The sequence below is a fragment of the Rhinolophus sinicus genome, chromosome 5 (assembly GCF_057876585.1).
Source record: "Rhinolophus sinicus isolate RSI-liver-muscle chromosome 5, RSI-T2T, whole genome shotgun sequence".
Classification (NCBI taxonomy): Eukaryota; Metazoa; Chordata; class Mammalia; order Chiroptera; family Rhinolophidae; genus Rhinolophus; species Rhinolophus sinicus.
The window spans coordinates 64,567,875-64,593,203 of record NC_142505.1 but is presented as its reverse complement, the minus strand read 5'-3'; the positions used below and the strand labels follow the sequence as shown (position 1 = coordinate 64,593,203).

Genomic DNA, 25,329 nt, shown 5'->3' with positions numbered 1-25,329 from the left:
CTAATAAATAGTGCCTATCATCCTTTTTTCCCCTTGGTGCATAAAGAAAAATTTGAAGTGTCCAGAATTCATACTTTTCTCCAAAGTAGTGATGAGGTTATTAAGTTGATGTTGTCTCTTCCTGCCCCTCTTCCTTCTTGGGACATTTTTAATTCTCTCTTGAAAGTTTAGAGAAGCTCTCCTAGTTTTTCCTATAATATAACTATAGGTGGATTGGTTCTTTCTTCCTTAAATATTTGTAGCATCAGAAGTCTTGTTATTTGATTTATTATATGTATAATGTAAAAAGGAGAATCAGTTCATTTTGCTTCCTTTGAATATTAAAAAAAGAAGGAAATTTGTTTGTAGGTGCTATTATGCCGAAACATCACCGTACTTATGCTTAATTGTATTTTTTTAAATTTTAAAGCCTGTATCTTTATTTTTCCGTGTCAGGATGAATAAAATTGATTCATGTTTCATTGAAGAAAAGAAGCTATGTTAAGCCAAATTGTCCCCATTGAGAAAAAGGGAACTTATGCCGTGAAGCTGCACAAACATGATTTTTCACCAAAATGACCTGTTACTAAAAAAAAAGTGGATTTGCAAACTTGCATTTTTTTTCTCATATGATTTAAAAGGAGGGTAAAAAACAATTATCTGGAGAGTCAGAAATTACCGGAAGTTTTCTCCCTTGCTCTTGCAAGCCTGCCATACTTGTAGGTGTATCTCAAATGGAACAGAATGTGTGAAAGCAATTTAAATGATCATTTGATAATTTAATAAAGGAAAATGCTTCAAACCACCACACCCCTCCTACGGTTGATAAGTGATGCCACCTACTGTGAAAATATTTTACAAACCACTTTCATTTACAATTGGTATCCAATAGTGATTTTAAAATAAAACCTGTGTAGAGTTTTCTCTTGGCTTTCCAGATATAAGAGCAGACTGCTGACTACCCTCCCTTCGGTTTATGTACCAACCTTTTTTCCTCCCCCAGAGTTATTGCTCTACCCATGGATTTTTTATATTGGTTTTTAGCTAGGGATTGAATCAATATATTTGTATTTAATTTTTTTTGGACAATAGTTGCACTTAGCAGTTTAAAATATTATCTTTCCACTGTCTTAGGTCAAGGAGATGTATTTTTGTGTTGTTTTTTTTGGGGGGGCGGGGGAGATTTAAAGACTTCAACCATTCATGTGTCCTGGACAGACAGTGCCACCTCTGAGGACAGTTTTGTGTGCCCAAGGCATTCCCCTGTGCAGGTATAAGTTTCTTGGCACCAGAACAACTCAAAAGCAACACATGCCCTTATAATTTAACTGACCAGTCTTCTGTGTTTGCTCTCTGAGAAACTGGTTTAAAGAGCAACACAAATGATCTATTTGAAAAGCTGCACAGTTTACTTGGCATCTCTGAACACTTATGCACACGATGACAGTGTTACAAGGCTGCAGCCTTTGCAAGGTTGTGTTAGGCCTTTTTCTTCCTGTACCCTCTCAGCCCCCTCCTCAGTGGTGTCTGCTTTGGCTTCTGCTAGCTTGTTCTGCAGCCCTGCTGTGGGGAGATCTTTGCGGAACTCCAGGCTGCCTTAGCAGCTCTGATTGTGAGCTGCAAGTTTCCGGGGAGTTCTGAAGGTTGCAGCACCTCAGAGGTGATCTGAGCTTGACAGAGGTGGCGCAATTACCCAGAAGCCCTTGATGAAGCAGTAACCCTTAAGGAGGATACTCAACTGGTCCTGGAACATTCTAGAACTGAAAAGAACAGGCTGCGCTGTCCTTAGATTGCATCTTGTTGTTTAGTAGATACTGGACACCCTAATGAGATGGTATGGAGAACCCACTGAAGCTGACTCAACTTCCAGCTTTCTAAATATTTTTTTGAAAATTTCAAAGCACGGTTGGTGACATTGACTAGAAAATAGCAGAAAGAAAGAGACATGGCTGATTTGCATATTCTACAAGGATATCATGAAGCCTGTGTGATGAAATCTGAATAAATACGTGGACTTTGAACATTTTTTCCTGACAGAATTCAACATTAAGTACATACTTAGGCAGTAATGATTCTGAAGCTATGCTCTGCATTCGTGAACACACAGCACAGGGTGACGCTTCAAGCTCTAGGTGAAGCCAAGATTTCCTGAATTGTGTTGTATTGGGGGATTTTTACCTTTTTTTCCTGTTTATGACAGTCATTTCATCTGGTTTTATAATGAGGTCAGGAACAGGTGAATGTAAAATAATACTAGTAAGTGGAGTGATTTCTGTGTTAATGATTAGGCTATTTTTTAAATTAAAAAGTTCTGGTGTTTGAAGCATGCTCTGTACCTTAAGCATACTTGCCAGTAATTAATCAGAATGAAAGATTTTAGTGCTCCCTGATTATGTACAAATGATTGTGGCTACCTGTCTGCATGAAGTCAGAGAAACTGGCGTAATGGTTAAAACTGGGGCTGTCTTTGCTTATTTTTCCCCATTATTCAGTAAATATCAAGAACTCTCACTGGTGGAATACAGGGGTGTACTTAACTCCTCCCCCCAAACACCAGCTTTTCCTCTTTATAATATATAGGCTACTTACTAAACCAATAACCTTTCAAAAATGATACATCAAAAAAATAAAAATAAAAACAAAATAAACCCTCCAGTTTAGGTGTTTTACTCGGAAGCCTCTTACAGTACATTTTAAGCATCTTTTGTGTTTCCACATATCAAGCTACTTTATGGACTTTTGCTGTGGCATTGCCCTTCAACGAGAAAGCTTTTTCCATTTTGTACCATAAAGAATATTATTTTTCTGCCAGCCAATTTTCTCTGTTAGTCACTAATTGGCTACATAAATCTCGGGTGTTGAGAATGAGGAATGTTTCAGTGTCATAGAGTGTAATCTTCACCCTTATTTACCAATTCATTAAGATTCATTGATGCAGGATCGGTGAGAGGAAATGACAACATAAATCAGACCTCCAACATAATGACCCTAATCAGCTGGGAATTGCTGGAAATGTCATGATGAACTATGTCCTTGTGTTAGTGCCACCGTACATTGTCATTGCGCTGCTTTATGAGTGGGACGCATCTTCCTGACACTGACTGTATTTAACGAAAAAAGAGTTGTTAAAAACCTGATTCCATTAAAGCTGTGAGATCCATACAAGGTCCTGTGGTATTTAGCCTTGTGCCCTTTCCCTTCACTGTAGCTGCTTAATGGAGCCGCAGTGGAACGCACATTTAGAGAGCACCTGAGCAAAACTCCCCAGGAAAGAAGCACGTGGATTTACAGCTTGTCATGTCTTTATTTAACCCAATAATTTCAGTGCATATGGAGAATTGGAGACAGGAAGTTCTCCACTTAGGTACCAAATCACTTGTCACTAAGCTGAGGAAGCGTCCCCCTGACCTCGGACTCCCTAAATATCCTGTCCTTCTGTGACATGTGGGATTAAAACCTCTGTCTCCACAGACTTGCTGATGGTAACCGCTGGTCATTCCTAGAATAATGTGTCAATTACAAATTAGCAATAGAATTTGACAGGGGCTTCTGTAAAGAGTTTTCTGGATCCCCTCCCACCCCCAAAGGTATTGATTTTATTCTACCACATTCTTGGAATCGGTTACTGGAAGATCGGGGGTTGCATAGCTCAAATACATTCTTCGATGTAATATAGGTTATTCATTTAGCTGTACGAATTAATCGGGCAACCAGGTGGGACCGACCCAGCACGCACCCCCCTTCCTCTTCACTTATTGCTTATTAAAATATTGACAGTGAATAGCAGGTAAACACCTTTCAGGATGTGAAGACTGAAAATTGTCACTTTATACTCTTTGGTTATTTCTTTTAAACGTTGAGCATGACGGTAACCATTTTTTTTATCTTAAAAAAAAATCTTTAATCTATGGTATAAGGCTGAGAAAGACCTGTAAGAGAACAAGACAAGTTTACTTAATCTTGACAGCCCTGGGTGTAATCTCACTCTGCTTGTGACAAGGAAGACTCTAAGATTTATAACTCCTTAATCAAATGTCTAGAAGTCTCAGGAAATGTTATCATAGTCCTTCCTTTCACATGACTTACTGAGAACTCAATAGACCGTTAGATAAGCGTTAGACTAAGCCGGACCTTAGAATAATTCAAATTGACTAACGGTTCTTTTGGGTTTTTAGGTTAAGGGGGTGAGTGTTTTCAATCTGGTTTGACAAGGGTGTGTTTACAGCCGTGTTATGTCAGGGGGCTCTGTTGTTCCCAATAGAAAGACACTGTAATTTTCATGCTCTGTGGTCTTCAGGTAAACACGATTTGCATTCTGAATCTTAGAGCTGCGTGGTGAGCTCTAAGCTGAGGAAACACGAGTGGGGAAAAGCCTGCTGTTGGGGTGGTGACGTGCTGATTGTGTGCCATGTAGGCAGCCTCAAAAAAGGGAGTGGATTGGCAGTGATGAGGGGACTGCAGTGGGTCATGAGCCACTCGTGTGTCAGTGGAAGGATGACTAAGAGTGTGAGAACCGCTGCGTCGCTGAACTACACCAGCCTTCTCATGTGGTCCAGGGGGCCCCTGGCACCGCCAATACCACGAAAACCAGGATGACTCTCCCCACCCACAGGCGAACCAGAGACGTCCTGTCATCAGAGGGGACTGTCAGCTGCTGTCTGACATCCTGTGTGCCTTGGCTCTTACACCAGTCTGACCAACACAACTGCAGTGCCCCTCTTACTGGTTGGTGACAGCTCACTTAGTGCACACGCAGAGACTGAGAGTGGGCAAGGTGGTGAGATGGAGGGGGGGGTGAGAAAAGGAGGGAGTAGAGGAGAGAGGGGGAGGAAAGGAAGGAGAGAAATTCTGAGAGAGACCGAGAGAGGGGGAAGAGAGAGAGTAATAGAAGACAAATAGAGAAAATTCTGAGAAATAAAAGAGAGCAAGTAAGTTGTGTGTGTGTGTGTGTGTGTGAGAGAGAGAGAGAGAGAGAGAGAGAGAGAGAGAGAGAGAGAGAGAGAGACTATGACAGGAAGATAAATAAAGAGAGAGACACTGTGAGAGAGGGAGGGGAAGAGAGAGACTCACCCCAGAGTAGAAGGAAGGTAGGAAGGAGAGAGGGTACCTCGGGAAGCGAGGGATTGTGCGGTAGCCCATGGCATTACCTGTGCTGGCCGAGGACCCTGCCCAGGCCAGAGGTGTTTCTGAGGGTGGCTGCAGAGAGGAATGGAGCTGTGAGGCCAGCAGGAGTCACACCTGAGCTTGATGAGAGAAGCCCAAAGTGGAGAGGCAAGTGCTCTGATGTCAGCATTATCCATCAGCCTTAGAACAGGCATCTGGACTTGGAAGAATCCAGCTTTGCCTCCAAGAAAGATCCAGAGATTGTTACCAGTTCAGACCTGGCAAGACAGAGTAACACACCCAGGTTCCTAACCAAAGGTACTTTAGTTAGTTCTAGTAAATGGGAAGATTAAAATCGATGTAATTTAAACTTCTTCTCCCCAGAGGAGTCCGGCATCACAGACTGCCAAAAAAGTGCCTATGTCCTTGGTGTGTCAAGTAAAGTTACCGTAAAAATAGAAGTAGGACACAAACGTTTTTGCTCTATCCTTTTTTTCTCCAATTGGTTTTTTAAAACTTGGAAATCATTCAGGTCTAATCTGTAAAATCACCTTTATTTCTAGAAGGTGGAGGGTTTTTTGTTACTCTCGGTCTTAATATAAATACTGCATAAATGTCTAAAGATGATTTTCTTAGCCCACCTTGAGCCCCTGGCGTCTGCACCCCCTCCTGTGTCCATTGCTTCTCTGCATTGAAATCCCCTTCCATCCCTTTGCTCTCCATAGGTGACTGGGTTCTTGACCCTGTGGTTCAAAAAGTTTCTTCTAGCATTGCTGTTTGTGGGAGAAATCCCAAATTGCTGGGTAGGGAACGCCAGTGGGCAGAGAATTGGAAAGGAATGGTGAAATACAGCTAGTCCTGTAAAGAAAAATTCTTTGTAGTAACAGGAATGTTTAACAGACAGACAAAATATGTAAATCTGTGTTTATCTCAGGGAACAAATCTGTAGCGTTAGCAATTATGACTTAGCTCAGAAGTTTGTCCCCCTACCCGATGATACTTATAAACGTCAATATAGTTTGGAACTTTATGTTAAAATGTTTTTCTCCTGTTCCATGTGAGATTTATTTGTTTAACATTCTTTTATTATCCTAGATGACGTGATTTGGGAAGAAAGTATTAATCCTCTTATCAGCTTTCTTTCCTTTCCAGTTGCTCAGAGAATTGAGCTACACTGGTACTTTATGAAGTAAGAGGCATTAAATAGAGCTATTGCTGATCAGATTGAGCCACTTCTGAACTGCGGCTGCCCGGGCACAGGGGGTTGATGGCTTAGCATTTATGTGACAGATGTACTGGAATAACCTGGCAAGCGACAGCATCAGGCACCTTCACACACTGCCACCTTCCAGTTAGTGGCTTTGTAGCATCTACATTTTTGAGACATTCTGAAGAGTTAAGATTTCATGCTTCCTGTTCAGCGTGACTTCAGTGAAAATTGTTCCTTGAGTGATGATTTTGAAAGGCAGCCCGTGTTTAGGTATTATAAGGAGTGTGTATTCTGTCCTTTGTTCATCATTTACGTATTCCTTCATTCATTCATGAGGTATTTACTGACTCTTTCGTGTGCCAGGTCCTGGCAGATTTGGGCACTCTTGTGGCTGAGTATTTGTAACTGTTAAACATATTGCCTATATTCTCATGTTAGAATGATGTCGCATATAACCTTGTCACAACAACCAGTCTGTGGGTGTCCTTGGTGTACACTGTTAATCTGTGATTATTTTCTAATGAGCTTGATGATAAATTAGATGCTGACAGCTCATGCAGGACCACTGAGTGAGGTGAGAGTTCTGTCCCTACAGTCATTGACTCATTTGTTCAGCAAATGTCTACTGAATGCCTACTATGTGTCACTGTGTGAGGTACTCGATCCTCTTCCTCTGACTTGCTGGAGGATTTTGGAAGCTTGGCTAACCCTCACTGGATTTTTTGCAATACAGTAGGCTCCTTAGCTGTGGTTTCAGTTACCCACTATTTCAATTACCTGTGATTAACCGAGGTCCAAAAATACTAAATGGAAAATTCTAGAAATAAACAATTCATAAGTTTTAAATTATATGCTATTGTGAGTAGTATGATGCAATCTTGTGCTGTCACCCTCCATGCCACTGGGGCCGTGAATCACCCCTTTGTCCAGCGTCTCCATGCTGTAGACTGTCCCCGCCTGTTAGTCACTTTGTAGCCCTCTCAGTATACTGTCACGGTATCACAGTGCCTGTGTTCAGGACGTACTTCTAGTAGCCTGATGCAACGTCACAAAGCCTATGTCATTTCACCCTCCATCATCTCACCCCGTAGGTGTTGTATCATCTCACATCATCACAGAAAGAACAGTTAGTACAGTACAGTAAGATGTCTTGAAAGAAAGAGAGGCCACATTCACATAACTTTTATTACAGTATATCGTATACTTGTTCTTTTTTATTACTGTGTATTTTTGTTAATCTCTTACTGTGCCTAATTTATAAATTAAACTTTATCATAGGTGTGTATGTATAGGAAAACACATAGTGTATTTAGGGTTCAGTATTATCCATGGTTTTGCATATCCACTGGGGTTCTTGGAACCCCTATGGCTAAGGGGGGATTACTGTATGTGTTTCACCCGACTCTTCAAATCCTTTATTTGATCACAGCCTTCCCATCACTTGCATTGATTGTACTTTATCTTCTCTATCCTGTGTCTGCTTCCCTCCCCTCCCAGCACCGACTCCATAACTAGTCATTTCAGTATACACTCTTTACCATCTCTCTCTCCCTTATCCCGCCTCCCTCCTCTGCTTTGGCCTTGGCAACTCCCAACTCCATCTTCCATTGAGTCCCCAGCTCTTCCTAATAAGGCAATGAGAACTGCTGATGGTCCTCTTAAAATGATGCTGTGTACACAGCTCTGCATCCTAGACTCCAACTAAGCAAGCCCTCGGTCCCAGTGTTTGCGGTTCATTCACTGCACTGGCCATCCTAGAACTTGAAACTCTTCTATACCTTCATTTGATCTCTCTTTTACTCTAAAGATAGTGGTCATGTGACTTGTTAACCGTCCCTTTTCTAAACACAGAACCTTCGACATCTCTTTCTCTTTGATCACCTCCTTAGTCTGCAAGAGGGAAGGAATTCTCAGTTGATGGAGCAGCAGCCATGTTGCAGACAGTGTTGTTGATTGCCCAGCCTGTACTCCACATCCTTCCATTGCTTGTGACCCCAGTCATTCAATCATTCACTCTGCACACTTTTGCCGAATGACTGATTAGTATCCAGTGCTATTAGGTTTCAGTGAAGCAATGATAGGATGCTCTTGACCTAGTGAGAGGAGCTGTTGAGTCATTATCATGCAGAAATGTGCCTGACCTTTGGCCAACATAAAAACAAAGTGTATCTGGAGTATGTAGGATGAAATACCTCCCCCTAAAGGTAATGTCTGAGCTGGGTTTCAAAGCATTTATAGGAGTTTATTGATCAAAGTAGTAGAAAGTGGGAGAGGACAGCATACATAGAAATATGAAAGAGCAAAGTATGTTTGGAAAACAGTAGGTAACCGGGAGTAATGCGGGATTGGTGGAGGAGAGCAGCAGGAGAGAAGCCCGGGAAGTTACCCAAGGAGCCTGTTATTCCAAGCAAAGGAATGAAGATTATCCTTTAAAAACAGCAGAGCTTTGGAGGTGTGCAAGCAAGGAAATGACTTGATCACACTGACTTTTGTTTTGAGTGATGTTTTTGATGGTAGCAGATGGTCCTGTGAGTACTGCGGGAGAAAGATGATGAGGGCTGGATGGCCATGGGGATGATGACAAGATGGGATAAATTTGACAGATATAAGACTAAGAATTACCTGGTATTGGTGATTGACTGAGTGTCAAAGGAGAGGACAGTGACTTGTTCCTGATGAGAGAAAGTAGCAGGTTTGAGGAAAGAGTCTTCAGTTTTGGACAAGTTGAGTTTTAGGGAATCTAAAAGACTTTGAGGGGTGGGAATAAATGATAGAGAGGTAATTGTTGGGGATCCAGTCTGGAGAAATCACAGAAACAGGTGGGGCTGAAGCATCTACAGAAAGCACAACGGCATCTTAAGGTACCAACTTTGAATGGGCAAGCAGAAATAGTAACGTCTTTAAAATAATGACAGAAGAGGTGGAAGATTATAGAGTCAGGGAGCAAACCAGGAGACATGGTCACAGGGAAGCTATGGGGGAAGTTTCAGAGAATGGCCTTCAGTGTCGGGTGTGACAGAGAACCCCTGTCTGTTTGCTCTCGCGGTGTTTCTTGGTGTGTCCTGGCACCACCTGCATCACTTCCCTGGTGTAAATGCTGCCTCCAGGTTCTACCCCAGTCTTCCAGGTGAAGCATTTGGTTCTAGTTGGAACTACTGTCCTATCCTAGAGAACTGAGGATCCACAGTGCAGAGAGTTGCAAGTAGGAGATAGAAACATGGAGACAGCACCCTTTCACGATGCTGGACTTAATAGGGAAGTGAGGCTGAAGGTGGGCACTAGAGGAGCAGAAGAGTAACCTGGAAATTACTGTTAGGGTCAGAGTACCTTGATGCATTTGTAGGCTAAAATGACAGAGGCCATAGACATGGGTGGTGTTGGATAACTGATAGAGGGAAAGTGGAAGGTGAGCAATGTGAGAAGGAAAGGAGGAAAGAGCAGAGGATGAAGATGTTTCTTGTTGGGCAGAGGAATTTCCTTTTGCCTTCTCCCTCATCTTGTCGTAATCAGCCTCTCTAAACTACTTGAAACCACCAGCCACTCCTTATTTCTTAAAACTCCCTTCGAACTTCTGTGCCCCTGTCTAGGGCTCTACCCCTGACTACACCTCTGCACTGAAGTAGACAGAGATTGGATGACTTAGATGTTCAAATGTTTGTCCACCAGCTTTGTGTATATGTGTTAATACTCCCCTGATCTTCAGTGTTTTCTTCCAAAAAAATGAGGGTTAGTATGTACCCTGCAGGGTAATTGTGAGGATTAGAACTTAATACTCAGTAAATGTCACTCTTTCTGTTTCCTAAATACAGGAATTGACTAAATATAGGTTTGTTCCAAGAACCCTTCCCCGCCACTCTCAATCTAACCCACTCTCTTTGAACTGTTGCCTCTGTACTAATGACTCCCCACTAGCTCTTGCTTTCGCTTCCGCTTCTCCCCTGACAGAAACCTTTTTCCTTCACTTAGCTTTTTTTCCACAAAAGCATCATTATTCTCCCAATCACTTGGGCTGGAAATCTGAGAAATCGCGCTGATGCTGCCGAGGTTCTTATAATCAGCTCCCAGGTCATTGGCTCCAGCTGCACGGTGTCTCATTCATTCATTCTTCTATCTGATGAGTTATTTTTCAAACTGCCTGGAACCCTGTTAGATACAAGACACAGTGCCTGGCTTGTAGTTAAGCATTCAGAAAATCAGAATATGGTGTAATTATTGCTCTGCAAGAGTTTAGTATAAAAGTTGAAGAGACCCTAGGGGAGAATGCCTGTCCCAGACTTGGTGATGGGGAGGGTCTGTAAAAGCTTCTTAGCTTGAATTGAGTTTTGAAGTTCAGTAGAAATGAGCTTCTTAATGATTCCTGGCAGAGGCTCAGAGGTAGAGGAAACACGTGTGTAGAGGTACAGAGGCCTTTGAGTCAGTTTAGAGTGTGGCCACAGTGAAGACAGGAAGGGAGAGGCGAGAGAGCACCTCAGTCTAGTCAGCTCATGACGGGCTGTGTGCCTAGCTCAGGCTCCGTGACAGAAACAAAGTGAGAGCCACGCGAGGCGTTCTACATTTTCTATCAGCCACATTTAACCAAGTGAAAAGAATCTGGTGTGAAGTATAATATTATTTTATTTAATCAAATTTATCCAAAATGTCATCATTTCAACATGTAATCAATATTACAATTTATGAAAGACATACTTTACCTTCTTTTCTTTCATATTAAGTCTGAAAACTCTCAATTTGGATATTAAAATTTCATGAAACTTACAGTTGAAAAAGTAGATTAGTAGATTCACATATACAAGTTGTTCAACACATACTTAAAAGTCTTCCAGTAACTGCATTGAATATCAGTTTTTAAATTTAAATTTAAGCTAATTTGCATTAAAATTACATCCATATTAAAAATTCCATTCTGCAGTCACACTAGGCACATTTGAAGTGTGCAGTAGACTCCTCTGGCTTTCGTGTTGGATGGGGCACGCCCACAAGTTTGGGACGTCACACTTAAGGCCATATGGAGCCACTGAAGGAGTAGCCCTGGAATCAGGGGAGGTGATACGATCAGACGTGCTTTGGTGTGGCCAGACTAGCAGATGCATTAATTCACATTTGGAGTAATAAAGTAGTGGGGCCATGCTCCAAAGCAAGGGTGTGGAGAAGCCGATATTATGTAAATAGGAGGTAGAGTGGATGAGAATTGGTGATGTGGAAAAGCAAAGGAATTACCATCAGGTAATTCCTGATTTAGAATGTGACCCCATCCCTGGCTTGGGGTTTGGATGAAGGAAGAAGTATGTCTCCATTTGGGACAAAGTTGAGGTTCTTTTAGGGTGTCAAAGAAGAAATGTCCAGAAGGTTGTAGGAGTCGGGACCTCTGGTTCTGGGAAGATACTTTGGTTGAATCCTAAAATGATTCAGGAGTCACCAGATATAGGCAGGCGTGAAGTGAAACCGTGGGAAAGGTAGGTCTTCCAGGGATGGTGCGTTAGGGCAGGGCCAGCTCCCTGCCGCCCTGTGCGCCAAGTCCAGTGTCACCTGTTTGGTGAGTAAAGATTTGTCGGAACTCAGCTGTGCTATTTGTTCAGGTATTGTTTCTGGGTGCGTTTGTGCTACCGTGGGGCTACCCTCTGAGTACTTGGGACAAAGACCCAGTGGCTTACGAAGTCAGAAATACTCATTGTCTGGCCCTTTGCAGAAAAAGTTCTCCAATCCCTGCTCTGAGAGTTTGGGAGCCCTGAGGGTGGAACTCTCAGCAAGACGGAACATTTATGAATGAGCAGAAGTGAAGCTCATTCTAAAGAGTGAGAAGGAACCACCACGCATGTAGACAGAGAACCAGGATGCACAGGGAAACCTGGAGCCGAAGGGAAGAGAGAGTTTTTTTTCGAGAGACAATGTAAATGACAGTGTCATGTGTTGTCAAGAGGTCAAGTGAGGCAACGATTGCAAAGTCGATTGAATTTAGCAGCTCTGAGCGCATTAACAATTGCGTAGGAATATGTTCAGCAGAGAGGTGGGTCAGAAGCCCCTTATAGTGGGGCTGAAGAACCAGTGGCAGGGAGCGAGTGGAGACAAGTGAGACAGTGAGGTGTATTCTCTCAGTCAGCTGGCAGCAAAGGGACAGAGAGAGCTGGAGGGAGGCTGAAGGTTCACTGGAGTGTGAGGGAGATTGTTTTAAGATTGGCATACCTGCTTGACAGACGGAGAGGGAGACCTGAGTGAGCAGGCGTTCAGGAGGCAGGGGCACGTGGGAGGGAGGCCCAGCCCTCTTTTCATTCCTACCCTGACTCTGTCATACTGGACTAAAGCTTCCTCACTTGTCCCCAATCTCCTGGCTTTCCTCTCCTGAGCACTGCATCAGACTCTTTTCCTCCAAAGCCCCTCTCATCCCAGACCTTCCCTGCCCCCTGCACAGTGAAGGCGCCATCTGCAGTCTTCACTCTCTGGCTTGGCCACTTGCATTTCCAGTCACCTCTCCTCCGATTAGCTGGCAAGCTCGCCCGCCTCAGCCCATCTCAGCCCTCCGCATCCTAACCTCTGGAAATACAGTACTCCATTCACACATCAGGCGTCACCTAAGTCTTGCCTAACCTGACCCGTAAGAAGTGCTCAGTTCAGTAGTATTTATGAAGTAGAAATGCAAGCAAAAGTCATAGGTCATTAAAATTTTAAGGCACATTATAAATTTATTATTGAACAAGAAGTTGGACATTGCTTTGATCTCATAATAAAAACAGTACAAATTTGCAGAGAACCATATTCTCAACCATGAGACTATGGACATGGAGGACCGGATACTTTTCGTTGTGGGGGCTGTATTGTAGAGTAGCTAGTAGCACCCCTCGCCTGCCACTAGCACCCCTTTCCCCCAGTATGACAACCAAAAACGCCTTCGGACACATTGCCAGTTGTGCCCTGCAGGTATCCTTCTCTCTCATACTTTGCATTTTTAAGAGTTGGATCCAAGGGAAATTATCCTAAATATGTATCTTATTCTAGGCAGTAATACATGGAAGTCACCTGTCTTATTCCACCTAATAATACTTTAATGTATAAAAATCAGAATGGATGCTCCAGTGTGAGCTGATGGTTGTATCACTCAGCTAGTATATGTTAATTTAAGATTGAGATTTAACACAAACCACATTTCACATGACATACCTGCCCCAACTTCCCTGCTTACTCCAAACCAGCTATTCTGTTATGTATTCTTCAGTCAGGGACGTTCTGATAAAAGTGAGGTCACAATTGTCCTATCACAACTATCCATCTGTTGGAAGGAAACCAGCTTTTGGAAAAAGAACCAAAAGCTTGCACAAATATGGAGAGCTTCTGCATCCTGTTTAAGTTTTTTATTTAAAGTGCAGGAATTCATGGGAAAAGAGCATGAAGAAGACACGGTGGAGGCTGGAGGGCTGTTTTAAGGAACAGAACACACGCAGCTGTGATGTGAGGAAAGCTTCCCATTCAGTGTGGTAACGAAGGTCTCCCTGCTCCTGGGGCGTCCTCAGTGGTGCAGGGTGGGTATGGACCCTCTGATCTCTGTTCAGTCCATTTTTCCACTGTATAGACACGTGGTAAGTGCACTACGAATTAACCACTTGTGTCCATGCTATGAGGTGTCGGTTGTTAATCCTATCGGCAGTGATTAGCATGTACTTTCTTGACTTCAACAAATGCATATATAAAGGAGAAATGCTGCTGAAAAGCCAATTAAAGATTTTCTTTAGGTATCGAGGCTTTAAAATGATAATCAAAAGACTGCTTACAATAAGGCTGGTTTGCAGTATTACCCTCTGCCCTGCTCTGCATTTTTCCTTTTAAGTACAACTTGGTAAACAAGAGCTAATTCTTAACAATAATCCAGAAAGTTAATGTCATTCTCTAAGCTGTCATTAGAAGAAATGTTGGCTTTATTGATGCTATATTCCTCATATAGCCAGGAGAAAGCAGGAAAACATTTTCAAAAAGTAATTTTTAACTGAGAACACAGTCCTATAAGCTCATTTTATGATGGGAGAAGAGTACTCTGCACTTGGGAATTTTTTAGTAGCTTCCCAAAGGCCTGGGTTTTATGGGCTACTAATAATTACTGTGATTTATTGAGCACCTACTACATACGAAGCACTTTGCATATATTAGCTTTGTGTGCTTTCAGAGCGCTGTGCATTTTTCATAGTACCACTTACCACAGTTATAATCTCCACTTATTTATGTGACTAATTGATTAAAGTGTGTCTTCTCTATTAGACAGTCACCTCCAGTAGATAGAGCTGTATCAGTTGTTGCCCCAAACTTAGTCCATAGCCTGGAACATGGTATAATTTTAAAGATAAGGAAATGGAAAAATAGAGTGATTGGGTGGTTTGTTGAAAACCTGTAAATTGGCAGAAGGGGAATGCATTTTATCTATGTCTGGTCTTGGCTGCTCCCTTTCCACCACACATGCCTTCTCAGTCTGTAAGGTGTCTGTGAGCAGCTGGGGGATCTTATTAAAATGCAAATTCTCATTCAGTAGGTCTGAGATGGGCTTGAGAGCTGGCATTCCCAAGTTCCCAGGAGATACCCGTGCTACTCTCCATGGAACCAAGGTCTGCACCACAGGTTCAGTGGAGAAAGTGATAACTTCCTTACTTGTTTTTTTGTTTTGTTTTTTGTTTTTTTTTTTACTTATGAAGTACTAAAATGTATACGTTTATGTCAGGAAGTGAAAATTTCAATAATGAGACTGGTTTTTCCAGTGAGGCAGTTTTTTGTTTTTTTGTTTTTTAATTTTTATTGTATTAAATTTATTGGGGTGACAATTGTTAGTAAAATTACATAGATTTCAGGTGTACAATTCTGTATTACATCATCTATAAATCCCATTGTGTGTTCATCACCCAGAGTCAGTTCTCCTTCCATCACCATATATTCGATCCCCCTTACCCTCATCTCCCACCCCCCACCCCCTGCCCCCCTTACCCTCTGGCAACCACTAAACTATTGTCTGTGTCTATGAGTTTCTGTTTCTCATTTGTTTGTCTTGTTCTTTTGTTGTTTTTGGTTTATATACCACATATCAGTGAAATCACATGGTTCTCCGCTTTTTCTGTCTGACTTGTTTCGCTCAGCAAAGAGAGAAGAAAGAGAGAACTTCCTTACTTGTTGAAGGCACATGTGGTCTGTTTGGAAAGCCCTTGCTGTGGGACAGAGCCTTTGCATCTGTACTGGTCTCCTAAGGAAAGTGCCACGAGGTTCTCCTCTTGGATAAATACACTGGCCCCTCCCTCAGTTGGTTATCTATGGTCTGTGATATTCAACGAGTCTTAACTTGTGTATTGATAATGCTAATGGGCCCTATTGCATCCATTCTAGGTCTCACACTAATAGGAGGTGTTGTTTCTGCTCTAAAGGTATCCAGTACCCCACCCCTCATATTTACCATGGAAATGCCAAGGTGTAGCAACACTCTTTCAAAAATTTCTTTGGGTGTTTGGTCGATGAATGAATCCTGTTGAGAATCCAGTCGCCAAACACCAGATGTGTAGCCATCCAATGGCACAATACCCAGTTTGAGGGGGAAGCTGCCATCAACGACCCTGCCTTTGGTACCCATTCTCTCTTCTGGGTACCTCAAGCTCTACCCTGCTCGTTGGCATGTCTGACAGTCTCTTCGTGGATACCCGTCCTGGCTCAGCACTTCCTCCTGCCGTCGAGGCTGAGGTAGAGAAGTTGGCCTTTTAACTAGTCAGAGTTGGGTGGAGGGGGGCAAGGTGTAGTTGCTTATTTTGACCACTTGACACCACATGGGGAAGCACAACTCAGTGAGAAGGCACCCCTCAGTCAGAGCTGTGGTTGCCTACGTGGAGCCCAGTCTGATGCCCAGCCCTACCTGTACTTTGTCACCAGCCTCTGGCTACTCAGTTTCTGAGTTCAGTCGTGCTCACTGTAAGGTACTGTCTAGGTTCTTGACTGTAGATCTGCTGATTCTCTGTTCTTCTCAGCCATTCATAGCAGATCTGTCCACCCTCTTTGTGCCTGATTGTAGTCATCATGTAACCCAATGGCTCCATTTTTGTGTGTATGCAAGACTGGGAGATGTGTGTATATGTTGTTTTTAATGGCGTAGTAGTAAAAATGGAAGGGGCACTTTAAAAATATTTATTTCAGCTCTGTATTTTGAAAAATTTTTCCAGATACTCCTTCCTTTATAGTACTCAGATGTGCTAAATGGTCATGAAGGTGGTTTAATTAGATGAGGACTTACAAGGTAAGGGCATGATTATATTATTGATGTCATAGTGAAAGGAAATTGGCAGGTACCTATAGTTTGTCCTGAAGTCACTTACTGAAGTGCTTATTTTAGTTCTCTTTACATGGACAGACAGGCACAGGGATTATATAGATGATGAATGGGAATATATCACTGATGGAATTTTTTTACTGCACAAGATGTATTTTGATATCTTTTCCATCATTTTACATTAAGTTTTCTCCCTTTCATTTTTACTTTTCATTTGTTTGGTAGTGTTTATATGTATATGTGTGTGTATATTATATTATATTATATTTTAATCTATGTAAACTCTATGCCTATGCCTTTGGATTACTCAACTTCCCAAAGATATTGATTAATGTGTACAGATGAGGGAAACCACAAATACAAATGATAGCTTACATCTCATTTTATATATATATATATATATATATGTGTGTGTGTGTGTATGTATATATATATACACATATGTATGTATGTGTGTATATATATATATGTATATATACATACACACATATATATATCTCTCCCCATTTTTAATACTTCAGCATAGTGGTCATTGTTCCCATTTAAAAAAATACTGTATTTTGTGAACTGATACAATCTATGAAGCATTTCCCATTATGTAGACACCCTGTCTTTAAATGATAGCAATTTCTTAAGATTTTAAGCCAAAATGAGCTCTTAGAAGTATGATTGATAGCAGGGAATGAGGCTAATGCTGGGTCATCAGTGGCACTCCATTACAATAAAGGTTGGACTAATAAAAGCATCCATCTTTTGGACCAATAAAACATTTGAATGATATGCTTATAGTTTTTATCATATAGTAGTTACTTGGTACTGAATAAATCCTGAACTTGTGTTATAGAAAGGCAGCTCTACTTAAGTGGCTGATGAACTGTTTTTTGATGGTGTGAGAAAAGGCAGACTCGGGCGGGAGGCTTATGTTGAAGCTGCCAGTTTGATTTTTAAGTTGTCTTCTCCAAAGGTAATACCTGTGGTCCGGGAGCCCCGTTCAGGTTAGGGCAAGAGTAGAGAGTTAGGCAGTTGGCCATTCATTTCTCTCTAGCAGTGTAAGTGTATGCAGCAGGCTCTTTAAAGGGGCTTTGTCTGTTGCATTGTTAGGAATATCATGCTTAGGAGTCAAGGAGACAGAGTTCACATGGGTCTCTGCAGTCTCCTCAGCCTCAGTCCCCCAGTACATGAGCTTGTACCTCTCACTGGTGTATTGGAAGAGGATTGTTAGATGGTTCATAAGTCATTCACTAGTTCTCACGATTGTGATTTGATGTTGAAGCAATTCCATTTCCAGTGGGTTTTAATCCTTCGGATAAAGCTAAGGAGAAAGTCTCCATTTGGTACTAGTGTGTCCGTTCTCCCTCCCTCCCTCCCTCCCTCCCTCCCTCCCTCCCTCCCTCCCTCCCTCCCTCTCTCTCTCTCTCTCTCTCTCTCTCTCTCTAGCTCATTATTTTAACCAAGAAAGAACATGGCTGGGGCCCCCCACCTTGGTGGGCAACAGGATCTAGCTAGAATTTAGTAACATTGGTTAGGCTGTCTTACATTCATTACAAAGTTTTTCTCATCTATAAAGGGATACATACTGGTTTTCCAGATCACAAAGTGATACAAAGTTTCCTCTGAAAAGGATTTACATGTAATGAAAAGTGAATACATTTAAAAAATAGTGTTGGTGCAGGTGTAGATAGAGAGGGCAAACATAATGAGGTAGAAGTGAGTGCCCGGGGCTTGGAGGCTGGCTCATGGGTCCACTCAGATGGCATGGCTGCCCTTGGGATCTGAGAATTTGTAAGATTTTCACCCCAGAGAAGAGCTGTGGAAGAAATAAATCAGTCCTCTCCAATCCTGGGTCTCCTCAGAGCTTCTTTGGGACTGTTTTCAGTTTTTAAAATAGTATACCAAATTGGATATCAAAAACTCCTTAAGAAATGGACTTTCTTTTTCATTTATTTTATTCTATTCATTTAGTACTTAAAGCTTTAAAAATTTGGGGTCTGTGGGGAACAAAAGTATGCTGGGCACATGCAGGTATGACTAAAGGTGGATTAGGACAAGTTTACCAAGACTGCCAGTGATGGAGAGAAGGCACGTTGTTTTAATCCTACTCATGGTAACAAAGGGCCGCGTCTGGGTCATGATTACATGCCTAGGTTTGGCCTGACTTTAGAAACTCCGGGGCTCAATTATTGGTCTTTAACAAGGGAGATGGTCACAAGTCTGGATTACCATTTAGAATCGTCACCTCTGTTTATAGTCTTTTACCAGCAGTCTAATTCATCAGGCTTGTGGACAATAAAACCGCAGTGACAGTCAGGAGAAGTGGAAGGCTGGAAGTGCAGATAGTGGGTGAGCAGCATTTTCCAGGGAAGATGGGAATAAGGATGGCAGGTCACAGTATTCTGCTTCACCTCCTTCATGGGTTTCTGTCTTGAGTTTCACTGGCACTCTGAGTAAGGCACTTCACTTTGTCTCCGCGTCATCTTGTCTGAAAGCACAAGGGTCGAGAGCATGGAATTGGAGAAGGCCCCGATTCCAAAGCATCTGAGGAAATCTCTATGTTGGTTGTTCCAGCAGCCAACCTTGCATCATCATTGAGACTTGAGAAGGCTGAGTTTCCTGCTCTGGAGTAGAACTGCTTGAGCCCTACAAGGCTTAAGAGGGCAGAAAAGGGAGAGGTCCCACTGTCCCCTCCCTGTGCTTGGAAGGTGGTAACAGGTCCACAGGCCCGAGAAATTCCCTTCTACAAGGGCACTAAATGCTGTGTGGAAAGTTTTTCTCCAGACATTGTTGAGGCTTTGGGGCTGTGTTGGTTTGGGGAAAGGAGCCTGTCAGTAGGGAGGGAGTTAGGAAACAAACCACAGCACAACAAAACAAACAAAAACACAAAAGAAAAAACAGTCTTATTACTTTGTGACGTTAGGGTAGCAGAACACAGTTAGATCATGGGAGCTGGAGATGGGAACGAGTGCAGCCCGAGAGGGTTACAAAGTTTATAGTGGAACCAGGTGCATGGAGGTCAGGGGTGAGGGGGGTGACCACTAAAATGTTGTTATGTTTTTTCTGACAGTTGGAAATTCAAATAATCTGATTGTTACTAATGTAACTGCCAGAATCCTCTGAGGTCTACCTTTATTTGTTTTAATTTCATTTTCAAATTTGGCTTTGGATATCCAGTAGACAGTGTTTTGCTGTACTTTGCTCTGACGTAACAGAATTTAAAAAATTAATTAACTGATTATGAGATAATTATCAAATAGAAATTACAAAACTGTTTTTCCAGTATGTTTTGCTTATTAAATTTTAAGTAATGGAAGGATGTTATTCACACATCAAAATTAAGTAGTTTAATAATGTTAAAGTATCTGTAAAATAGATTCAAACTAATAGTTTAATTGCAAATTATATACCTAAATATAGTATCTCTGACAAGGCATGGTAATTTTCTCATGTAATCAACTGTTTTACATGTTAGTACACAGGAAACAAAATTTTGAAAATAAAACATTTCTTCATAACACTTTTATTACTGCACTTATTATTCACTCTTGGCTTTGAAAACATAAGATTTCTTTGATAAGCTGACGAAATGAACTCCTGAGTGGTTAGATGTAACATCCACTGATTAATTTTTTTAATATAATCTTTTTTAAGGTCAAAATCATAACGTGATACAGTTTTATTTTTGCAGGGTGGTTGAGAACGCACAAATCTACTTGTTTGTGGGCCCATTGCACTTTAATGGTATCTTGGAACAAGAAACTCAGGGAGGAAGGAAAATCAGAATTTTCAAACCTTCTAGATAAAACATTCAAGATCCGAATTGTGTGTGACCTATAAATTTCATTGATAAAAGGGCCCAGAAAATGAATGCACAGTTACTCAAGCATGAAAACATTACAGCCTTTTAAAGCTGCTACCAAATCAACCTTTAGTAGTTTAAACCATGTGGATACTTTATTTTTATATACAAGCCAGGTGTTGACTGACCTCTCTTTGCTTCATTTGGGGGTGACCTTTTTTTTCTTATACGGGGGCCATGCTTTTGTGTTTCTAAGTAATGTCACCAGTAAAGAGTTAACCGGGTTTGACTCCATTCACTCTGGCTTCTATGATGATGAGTAACGCAAGGTTGGTAACAGCAAATTGTTGTTTATAAGCAAACATGCATGGCATTGTGCAAACAAGCAGGCCTGGTCTGCAACTGGGTTGATTTCATGGTGGTCAGCAGCTGATCTATGTAACACACAACCTTCCTGCCTCTCTAAATGTCAGAAGAATGACTGTTTGTTTATCTTGCTTTCATAGCAGCTGTTTATTCTGTAATGCATTTACCTCGACCTTGATTCCCAAAGAGGCCCCTTTCTCCTCCCTAGTTCTGTTTACATTAGTCCTGCCCCTGGTGTCACCTATGAAATCTGTTGATTATTCCACCTGGTTAATGTTAAATTGCTCTTGTAAGATGATGTGTTTGTTCATAAACACAAATGCTAGGCCCCTTGTTTACTGTACCCATGGCAGCAATCGTTATTAAACAAATATTGCTTTGTTTGCGGGTGTGAGCAGCAGTTTATCCTGCAAGGTCTGTTTAAAAAAACACACGGAAAAAAAAAAAAAAAAAAAAACTTATATGCTAGAATTTTGATAAAGAATGAAAAAGGGGAACTTGTCCCTGGAATGTGGTTGAAACAGAGTTAGGTTTGCTTTTCTTATCTTTTGCTTGGATGAAGGGGCTGAGAGATTAGCAAGTTGTTTGGTTTTTCTAAGAGATTTCCTTAGTGTAATGATATCTATGCAGTTGTTTGCTTTTTTCAGAAGGGAGAGAGCTCTCCTGAAAGGCCACTAGCTCAGTCGTAGAACGTCAGATGGCTAGAAAACTCTTTGTGGAGCGATCAAGGACTTAGAAGGTCTGGGAGGGAAGCCTAGTGCTATGAACAAGTCAGTCAACTTTGACAGGTACAGTCCTTGGGTTTTGTGTTGTGGGTGCGTTGTGTGTTGTCCTGTAGACTGCATGACCCTGTGTGATGCATGTACTTTGTCCAGTTTGAAAAGGGAAGATTAACTTTTCGTTGGATGTGTTCTGAATAAATCCTTTGTCGTATAAATGGAGACATCTTAACTGGGCGGAAATTATACAATTAATATACATTACATATTTTTAAAAGCTACAGCTTTTGGTATCAACTGGTACTCCTCCCTGTCTCATTTTACAATGAGTTTATGCACTGTATCATGTCTAGGTCAGTAAAGCAGAAATTGTGTCTCTTTATTCAGCTCCGTGTGTGACTCTTGTCCCTTGGAGCCACATTAGATAAGACAAAACATTAGCCTGTCTTTTGTCATGTTTTGCCAACAGGAGAGGGAACTCGAATCATATCATCTTTGTTTTTTGTCTTTTTTACTTACTGTTTGTTGCTCTTTCTGAATTTGCATTGTGTTTCAATACTAAGCAGGGTCTGCTAGCGTTTGCTGTAAATTACAAGGCTACAGCACAGACAAGGGTGAGGGTGGAGGTTGGGAGGTCATGACCTTCAACAAAGTGTGGCTTTTATATCAGAAAAATCCTGCTAATCCATCTGTAAGGGCACCTTTGGCGGGGCTGGGGAGGGGTGCGTGTGTGCATATTAGAGTTTTTGAAGGATGAGATTGAGTAATCGTCCCTTTCACACAGTGGAGAAGTGCAAGCAACAGACTTCTGATGGCCGCATTCACTACATGGCCATGATGCTATGAACACAGAGTTCACTGGCCACTAGTGGTCAAGGGCTGGGGCAACGCGGGGTGGACACCGAGTGTGTCATTGCACAAACCAGTCGTTCACTGAGGGGGCAATCTGGCCCCATGTGCGTAGAGTAAACTACATAACATATGGAAATGAAAGAATAAATATTCTGAACTGATTGTTGGTCACTTATTCCACCAGGCTATTTGTGAGAGTTCAGCTGCTTGGATGTTCACATGATTAAAGTTCGGCCGGCTTTGTTAGTTCTCAAACTTAACATTTTTTGTTCTGTAAAAATGCATTTTAATTAAGCACCCCAGAACACCTGGCCCTGTCATACCCTAAGCTTCAGAGGCTTCCTTATGGTAAACAGCCTAGCAGTGGATTGGCAAAGCTCCTTTTTGGTCTCTTTAATTCTTTGAGCTTGTCTGGACTAATATGCCTGGGAGTATGCGTTCTCCTTTGTACTTCTGTTTCCTAGAGCGGCTCCTTTCTAACTTCAGGAGTCAGTCCACAGTTGCTATGATTACAGCACTCAAGCTCTTGTCTACTGGGAGAGAAGGAAAACAAGACCAACAGTAGCCGAGATTCTAAAAATAAAAATTAGACCTCTGTAATTTTTACGAGGGTAGATGCTTGCTATCTGTACTTATTGATGGCCTATAAAGATTGCAGCGTCCAGGAAAGTTTGGTTTTAAGGCAGAACTCAAGACTGAGACATCTAGTTTCTCTGAACAGCATCACTGCCCTGGCAGTGGAATTCAGAAGTGCCTTTTCCTTGGAAATACGAAGTCTCCTGTCTTCACTTCGAAAGCCTGGTGGAGAAGCGAAGCCATCTTTTCCTTAGCAACATTTTATCACTACCCTCTCCCTCTAACTGTATGCTGAGTCATGGGTTACAGAGAAAGTTAAATATCCTATTCTTTACCACTTACACTGTATCCGAATCGTCCTTCTGTATATTAAATGTTCACCATGGGTTTCGGTGGACTTTCTCCTTGGTTGCTTACCTTTAAATTTTCAACGACGGAGACAATCCTACTTCTATTAAGACTTAAAGTGATTTAACGGCTTGTGTTATTTTCTGAGTTTCAGAACTCCAAAATAGCTAGTCATTCCAAAGTACAGGAAATAGACTACTTAAAAGTAGCAACGTGAAAGGTAGTGGCCAACACAAGCCCTTGATCTCATGTAATTGTGATTGATCTCAAGTTAGTTAGTGATTTAACTAACTTGAACTTGAATCACTTAGTTAAAAATCCAACAATTATGTATTAAATTCCTATTACGTGAAAGATGTGCCTGAAAGTAAAGTTCGAGGTGTTTTTTTTACTTTTACATTGTTTTGTACACCTGAAACTAATTATATATATATATATATATATATATATATATATATATATATATATAAATAAAATTTTTATTAAACAAATGGAGATGAAGGAAATCATTTAGCCTGAATGCTTCTTCTTCCATTTAATTGGTAAAGTACTTCTGGTTTAATTGATAAATACAAACCAGTTCCTAGTTGTTTTTTCCCCTCCTTTGAACTATAAAGGTGAGAGAGCTACCACATTCCACTGTGAAGGGTGAGCGTGATTGCGGTGTCACTGAGCCCCTGAGCCCCCGAGCTGGAGGTGCTCCCCGCCTGGCTGTGTGGTGTGAGATGCACCCAGGCACTGTAGCCCCTGCAGAGTCTTCTCCAGCAGCAGCCCTGTGTGTCCTGCATTCCTGATGGCAGGAGAGCCGAATGGCTCCTGCAGCTGCTTTGCTTCCCCTCTGCTTGGGAGGCCAGCCCACTGTCAGCTCTGCCACAGTCTCACCTCTGCTAATCTAACATCTGGGAAGACTCCAGTTTTGCTCTGCTGGCCTATGGCTAAATAAGTGGCCACTTTTTTAAAAAACATGTTTTTGACAATTTCATTGCCTCTGAACTTTTTCTTCCTAAGTGCTAAATGAAATTCCAGATTTTTAAAGATAGATCTAGATATCTACAGTGCGCAATAAAGTTGATAATGCATAAATCATTTTTAACAACAGGTAATATGTATAATTTATGGTGTTACAGTGCTATCTTTTTGATATTTATGATGGATAATGCTCAGTTTTTGCCCTCATATTACTGCTTTAAATTATACCACAAGAAAATTAATGAGAAAGTAGATTTATGGGTTTCATTTGTTTGTCAATTCGGAAATTAATTGGGTGTTAATTTTAGCCGTCCCTCATCAGACCAGGACTTCGTGTGTGGAGTACTTTGCATTCACTGTAGCTTACCTCCCATTTACTGTGGGTCACTAGCTTTGCATACATTAAAATAGCCCTCCGGCTCATTCCCTTGATTACTTTTTGAACTGCCATGCATTAGAAAATTTACGCCTTTCTGTTATAATTATGAAAATTTGGTGTTGGAGGATGGCGCCTTCATAACACAGTCAGAACACTGGCTTCCTAAACTTGGCTCTTGGATGGTGTTTCCATGAAATGAGACCCCTGCCACTGGGGGCAGTGGACAGACAGATGGTGGTGTTGAAGGGTTCATCCACAACTTGTAGAAGTGATCTCTGATGAGAAAACAATCAGCTGTTGTTATTGTTTCTCTTGTTTGTTTCTCCCCCTTTTGTCTCTACGAGTATGCTAGGAAACCCCACCTGTAGACAGTGCTTCATCATCTGGGGACCAGTTTTGGCCCCTCCATCACGCCCTTTCTTTACCCACTTCCTTAACCCCTGGGTTTCTCTTGTAACCCCCTCCACCAGCCCTTCATCTTGTCACCACCACCTGCTCCAGTTGCATCTTGCCCGGTGAAGAGTTGAAAGCATGTGCCAGAGGCTCGGAAATCTGCCGTGTTGGCTGTTGCAGCACTCTGCCGCCCGAGAGGCTCTGACTCTCCTCTGATGCTTTCTGGAGCTTGAGTTCCTTCTGTTTTGAATGGGGTAACACCCACGAGAGGAGTAGGAGTACAGAGCTGGTTTCCGGTCCCAGGCTGCCCTGCTGTTTGCCTGAGATGGGGCAGTGGATCTCCTTAGTGGCAGGCACCTTGCTCCT

General features: G+C 41.8%; 1 protein-coding gene across 8 annotated transcripts in view; it reads left to right on the top strand.

Annotated features, from left to right (window-relative positions):
- Positions 1-25,329, top strand: part of FOXP1 (forkhead box P1) — a 579,583-nt gene that overhangs the window by 326,188 nt on the left and 228,066 nt on the right. The window contains exon 1 of one of the 8 annotated variants that reach the window (XM_019746868.3): positions 21,390-21,515. The exons of the other annotated variants lie outside the window; for them this stretch is intronic. The gene's annotated coding sequence lies outside the window, so the exon portion shown is untranslated. Of the gene's footprint in view, positions 1-21,389; positions 21,516-25,329 lie in introns of those variants that run through there. 8 annotated transcript variants of the gene reach the window in all.